The sequence below is a fragment of the Octopus sinensis genome, linkage group LG7, assembly GCF_006345805.1.
Source record: "Octopus sinensis linkage group LG7, ASM634580v1, whole genome shotgun sequence".
NCBI classification, from domain to species: domain Eukaryota; kingdom Metazoa; phylum Mollusca; class Cephalopoda; order Octopoda; family Octopodidae; genus Octopus; species Octopus sinensis.
The window spans coordinates 41574209-41581708 of record NC_043003.1 but is presented as its reverse complement, the minus strand read 5'-3'; positions in this window follow the sequence as shown (position 1 = coordinate 41581708).

Below are 7500 nucleotides of genomic sequence, written 5' to 3'. Positions count from 1 at the left end.
GATACACGCACAGACATTTCACTTATAAATTGCATATTATTACGTTACTGAAATTCTCATATAAACAGACTCGCACAAACACACATGCATACGCAAAAATGCCTCCACACACGTACATGACAAACGAGCGGACTCACTATGTTATATCCAATACTAACGTAAAGAAGTGATAAAACCGAAAGAAATTCTTGCGTTTGTTCATTCTCTTTGGTTATTTAACATTTCACACCATTCCTCTTTTCGATTTCCCCTATCAAGCACGACGACAGGTTATTAAATCGTATATATTATGAATATACTTCTGTTAATCTTTATAAATCCATGCGTTCTACCGAATTCCATAGATTCCTGAGTCGAGCTATGGTTGAGAATGTATGTTCGGCAATTTGTTTCCATTGAAGCCAACAACTACAAGATGAACACCATTCTCAGTCTCAACGCCGTTATATGTTTCATTTTGTAGAATGATTTATCGATTGATGGCGCATATATCTATGATTTCTGAATGGCAATAACGAAAACATGTCATCAATTTAATGGCTGCAATCTCTGTTTATCTCTGTTTAGCTCTACGATTTTCGTTTTCGTTTTCGTTTTCTTTTTTTTTTTTTTGTTCCACATTCTTTGATCTTGACTTCTATTTCATTGCATTAGGCCTTTTCTGTTTTCTGTTTTGTTTTCTCATATATTCATTATTATTGTTATTACTTCTTATGAATCCGCAATGTAAGTGTTATGCTTTTCCCTATCTCTTAATTGTGTTTTGCAATTGAAAATAGAAAAAAAAGCAAAAACAAAGCAGCAGCTTTTTCCTGAATAAACAAAAAGTGAAACAAATGTCATAAAAAGAACAATATTTTTTTGTAATGGCGAATGTTTTGTTACTAGGGATTCCTTCGATTATAAGTATTTCTGGTGTTAGAAAGAAAAAGGATATAAAAAGCATTCCTCGTTGTAGCAGCAATAGTTGAGAATCATCGCAAAAATCTTGAACTTGTTGAGCCAAATGTTGTCATCAAGCAACTTGAACAAGCACGCCAAGTCTTACTGAAATCATTCCCTATCTCCTTTGGATAATATAGTTAACCAAAGTTCATGGCTGGAATACCTTTGATCATATTTCCATTTCTTTTTTTTTTTTTTTTTGATTAAGTCTAACTCGGGGCTAAATGACAGCTGCAACCACTTCAATTGTTGATTGTAGAATGCTGACTTACTTTTCGCTGCTGCAATACTTTTCCCCATAGTTATTGAGTCCCAGAAATTTCTCCTCGGCAGCTTTTCAAAGGGAATAAGTATATAGTCAGTCGTATCGATTTTAGCGTTAATACTTATCATATTGATGTTATAGCCATGGCCATATTTTTACCGCTAGCATCTAACCAACGAAGAAGTGGCAGCTGTCCCTTTGAACTGCTTGGAAAAGCTACGGAAATCTTTCTCGAACCCAAAATTATATCTCAAATGCAGGAAGGAATTATGGTTAACGTAATTTTTATTACATCATGTTTCAATTAAATGAACTGAAGGGTTATTATTGGAAATGTTTTAATCATACGCTCAAACAAACGATCATCTGTGGCTAAATAAAGTATATCAAGCTCTGAAACGCTGCAAGACAAATTGGAGTAAAGCTTCACATAATAAATTTCAGCCACGTAGAGATTACAACGTGGTTGTGAAGTTGTGAAATAAATGACCATCACATTAGAATAACTACATCCCGTTTCACAACGAAGTCACAGCTGCTAGTCTATTGTCATCTATGTTCATGCTCTGTTCACAATAGAAACACTAGTTATAAATAAGCAGTTTATGAGATATAGGTTTCATTGTTACTAATCATGAGTATTTTAGCAATCTCGCATACTCAAGTGACAATCGGTTCCATTCATTGCTTCCCTAAACGACACGTGTATGCTATAATCTTGATAAATTCAGCAAAGCAAAATCGTAAGAAGTGAGTCCTGAAACATCAAGCAAGGGCCTTCATGCAAAACATGAAAATGTTGAGTATGTTAAAATTACGTGAATAAAATTGTCGTAAAAATAAACGAGTTGCAGATGGCAGAGTTTCATTGATATTTTAATATGTGGCCTCCCTCTGGTATCTATCGATATCTTACAAGTGAGGGTAAATGTATTCTGAAAAGTTATTTAAAAAATCAATGAAACAGTTTCATTTTACCTTGGTTGCAAACTGTAGACGGTCCCACGCCAATTTACTTTTACAACCGTATTAATTATAAGTAGACCTATCTCTGTATTTATTTATTATTCAAATTCTACGCAGTCAAAGTCTCCGAGTAATCACTCATACAATTTCATCAAAAATGTGAAGAGAAAAAGTGAACGAAGACGAGTATTTTAAATATAGACCAAATAAGAAACTAGTAAGGTACGAAATAGCGAACTAATATTTTGCACTAGGCCGAAAGCCACTATAAACTAGTACATTCGTAAACATGTTGAGACACCAGACTAGATATTTGTACGTGTATACATAGATATCCTTATATATTGTGTTTACAAGCACCATCTTGCCATGTACACCAAATACTGGTTATATCAGTAAGATAACAAGAAAATTATAAGAGACGGTGGCACAAGTTGAAGCTCCTGAAATAGTAAGAAAACAGAAGAGCGTATTAAAACGTAGAGAGGTGGTGTCTATTGAGAATGGTATGAAGAAGGAAGACAACTATACAGAATTAAGTATGCGTGCACATGCGTAACAACAATGTAAGAATAAAATCTGGCATCAGGAATTTCAGTCCGGGTATGCATTGTATCACAAAACTTTATACGTTACATCAGAAAACACTGTTTTTGTATTGTCTAAAATAAAATAAAAATAAAATGAAAAGAAGTTGTATAAATATTCAGTGGGGTGAAAAGTGCATTTGTTAATAAGTTGCGACTGGCAGGAATGTTAGAGAAAATTTTAAGGAACCCAGCCAAAACTACCTCGAATGTTGAAGCAAAGGTACTGCGGTAAAGAATTAGAGCAGAATTAGGAGTATGGAAAGCATTCCTTTATGTTTTATAGTAAGACCGCAATTCAAATGTTATTGACTGCATTATTTCGTATATGTAGCAAATTCATTTGAATATGGCTATCATACTCTAACACGTAAAAATAAAAATGAAACATAACCTAAATACAAGATTCCCCTGTTATACACAGACTTCTTGAAAGAGGCTGTTACAATGAGTTCTAGTTAGCTTATGGTCTTGCCACTCGGGAAACAAGTATCAACTAAATCATATTATAATTATATTCTACTGCAATTGTGGACTAGAAAATCATTGACTGAATCACATAACTTAATACTGAAATATACTGAAATTATTGCTCTAAGTAAGAGTATCGGATACGTGATAATAGGTATCATGCAGGTAATCATCGAAATAGTTTTGGACAAGGATCCCATATCGGACGGAACCAACATCAAACCAATAGCTGTTGGTGAGAGTATGCGCCCCTCCTTTCAAATTCGAACATGTCATTTAAGTTCTTGTTCAACAAAACGATTCCAGTGAAAGAACTAATAGGATACTGGTATCGATTAGAATTGAAATAAATAGGCGGAATTTCTGGAAATCACCTGAAAATATAGGCTGTATCTCAGGCATATGTAGCAGAGCAATTGTATTGCATAGGAAATATGATTCGACTTCGAAAACCGAGCTTTCTGGGAGCAAATATTAAGTTATCCCGCTAGAACTTATATATTATGGTTTCGCAGTATTCCACTATAATGTCTCGAATTAATTCTTTGCCATTTGGGACTTATTTACAAACACATTTCCATTCACTTCATCGCTAATACCTATTTCATTATAATAATTTTGTTTTCATATGAAATACGAGATTACGCCCAAAATTGAAAATAGAAATATAGTCAATGTCTAACACTGATTTTATATTTCTTTCATCGGATACATTTTCTTCTTCAGCTTCTCTGATGCATATGCACACAAAAGAAATCTAAGAGTTTATATTTTAAGAGAGAAAGGAGGCATAACGAAGAAGAGAGATGCCACAAAGTGTGTGAACTACGGAGAAAAGAGATAAACATTTTTGAACAAATAGAGTGTGACAGATAGGAGCAGTGAGTGGAAGGAGAATACAGCACAAAATGAAAATGAGGAAATACTGACGATGGTAAGCAAGAAATATTAAGTTTGGCAAAAAGAAAGGTAAAGAGAAAGATACGAGGAAAAAAAGGGCAGAAGGAGAAAAAGAAAAGCCCGAGGGGAAATACAAAATAAGCAAAAAGGAGATTAAAAGACTACAAAATGAGAGCCGGGAAAAAGAGAATGTGAAGCCGAGAGTGCTAGAGAGAATGGTAGAACCGGAGGGGAAAAAAACAAAGTCACTGGATCATGCCAATATCTATTAGTTTGTATATACATCTGTATATACGTATGCGTGTGTTTGTGTGTGCGCGCGCACTAATATGAGTGCACGCGCGCATGTGTATGTGGGCATCTTTGTATGCATCGGATATAGTTTTTCAGCATTAGTTACGCATCTCTGCGCTACAAGTTCAAATACGTGGACGTTAGGTCTGCTTCTCACCCTTTTAGGAACAGTCTTGCAAATGGATTGGATTCTACATCTGATTTCTTCTTTTTTTTTGCTTGTTTCTGTTTTGCTTTCTGGTAGAAATCGGCAGTGATTACACTTGTCGCAGGACGACTTCTTCCAAGTCTAAAAATGTCTATTGCAAGCAGTATGTCACAGGAACATCAAAAGGTTTTACGTTGATGTATTTGTGCATATTGGTATTAACTTACGTGGGTATATATATATGTATATATATATGCGTGAGAAAAGCTTTGTAACTACGTATTGTTTTCGGATTCAGTCCTACAGTGTGGCTGGATCCTTGGCAAGGCCTATGCTAATATAGCCCCAGCCTGTCTGATGTCTTATGAGTGTAACTGGTAAGCGGAAAGTATGTGAGAATTCAATGCATATATGTGTGTGTTCTTGTGTGTGTGTATTTTGTCTGTGTTCATCCATCTACACCACTTTACAACCGGAGCTGGTTTCTTTACAGCACCGTAATGAAGTTGTTATTACCAAGTGTTAATCTCTTCGTAGTGGTTCGCGGTAGCTATTGAATTTCTTGAGTATATAAGCAGTGTGACTACATGTCGCTCTGCTATTGGTCAAATTATGAAGATACCTCTGATGAGTTTAGATTGTTTGAGGCTGTTCGTCATCTTTTCAATCTGCGGAGAAATAGGTATCTTTGCCACTTTGTACGGTTCCTACGTAAATTTACACACACACACACATATGAATCACTGACAAGGGGGCAAGTTTCCTACGGTCACAGATATAGCCAGATTATCGATGATTTCGCATTTTGATGCTTAACGCACCTTATTGCTTATCCGCGTTAATTCGTCAAAATAGAAATTCACGTACAGCACTAATTGTTCATAATCTTAAAAGCAGAGCGTTCGGTGTTACCTTATTACTGACCATTTCATAACGTTTATCCTCTTTGATTCTAATTTATCTCGTTCCCAATGAACGAGTATGCTAAACATGTACCTCACATTTTCAGAAAAGGAATTAACTGAAGAGGACGATTTGAAATTTTAAGCCGCGGAAACAGATGTTAAGTTGACTGGTGTGTAACACGTTACACATTTATAACTGAGCCATAGTTTCCCGTAACATAATTCAATAAATGCCCTTAACCGGACAAAGAAACGGATAGTCGCACGCGTATCTTCGGTAGATTTACACCTGCGAAATTAATTACAGAAGCTACGTATCATATACATACAGACACATACATCAGATTATAATTTCTGCTATTCGAGGACACTGCTGAACATATTCAATAATTGTAAAAATATTTTTATATCTGTGGAACTCAGAGTAACAGAGTGTACATACACTTAAGTGCACAAGAGCGTGTGCTTGTGTTTGTGTGTATGTGTGTGTGTATGTATTTACATTCAATGCAACGCAAACAGGGTTTCATACTAGTCCCATGGATCGGTTTTCTGTTTAGTTCAATGTCAGCTCAGCATGATCAAATAATACAAGCAGGAACATTCCAATGGTGAACAAGCCATCTTTCGTACATATGTTGATTTTAACATGTTAACACGAGAATCAAGGGACATTTGGTTGGCAATTCTATCAGGAACAGTATATGTATGTATATAAACTATGAACATCTACATATGTACATATATGCGTACACACACACACACACGCATGCACGTATATATATATATATATATATATATATAATATATATATATATATATATATACATGTGTGTATGTTGGTATGGGGACATATATACATATTTATACACATGCACGCGCACATACACTGACGCACACACGCACACACGCACACACACAAAGATATATATATATATATATAGATATATGCAAATTATGGAAATGCATGATTGTATGTATTTCTTCTAATCCACAACGTACCAGTTCACGAAAATTACTCTATTTCTCTCTCACTAAACTTTTCTCCCCCTCTCTCTCTTTCGATGTTTAGAAATGTATGTGTATATGTGCGCACGCACATAGACACAAACCTACACACATACATTTATATGTATATGTATATAGATATATATATATGTATGTATGCATATATGTATATAAATATACATATATAAGGAGATATATGTATATGTGTATATATATAAATATATTATTATATATATATATACACACACACGCAGGCAAACACACTCACACATATGTATACATTTATATATACATACATATGTGTGTGTATGTTTGTGTGTGTGTGTGTGTGTGTGTGTATACGTATATATTCATACATATGCATATATATGACTTTATAATTTCAACTACTTTATATCATTGCTATGCCACCACTTAATCTTGTCCTATGCGCACAAACATGCTGGGTTGAATATTTATTGTATTTATCACTTCGGCTAGGAAACCTTCACTCCTTGTATGAGTTCGTTTCCATAAATTAGATATACTAGCCCCCTACTTTGCAAGCTGGATAACATTAAACTTACAGCTTATGTAACGTTGCCAAGCAGTTCTGTAATCAGCAATCCAAAACGCAGATATCACTTCAATATGATTTTGCACAGTTGAAATGACGCCAACTATCGATTTTGCTCAAGAGCATTGGACCATATTTTTATACCAGCGACCCACGTATATTACTATATTTGTTAAATCGATATTGATTTAATAAAAAGATCATTCGATGTCAGCGGAATATTAACACACAAATAAGGGAGAGGGCTTTCTTTCTTTTAGTTTGTATTATGACAAATACAAGTTATATGTTAAGTTTTGACGTCCGAGAGTTGTCCCCAAGGAAATTAAATTTGCAGTACGTTGATATTTTTTTTTATTCCTACTGGAAGCTAAAAAGCTATTGCAGAATTAAATCACCCTGATTTGGCTGAGCGACAATATATGATTCTGAGCGATAAATCTAAGTGGTAATCA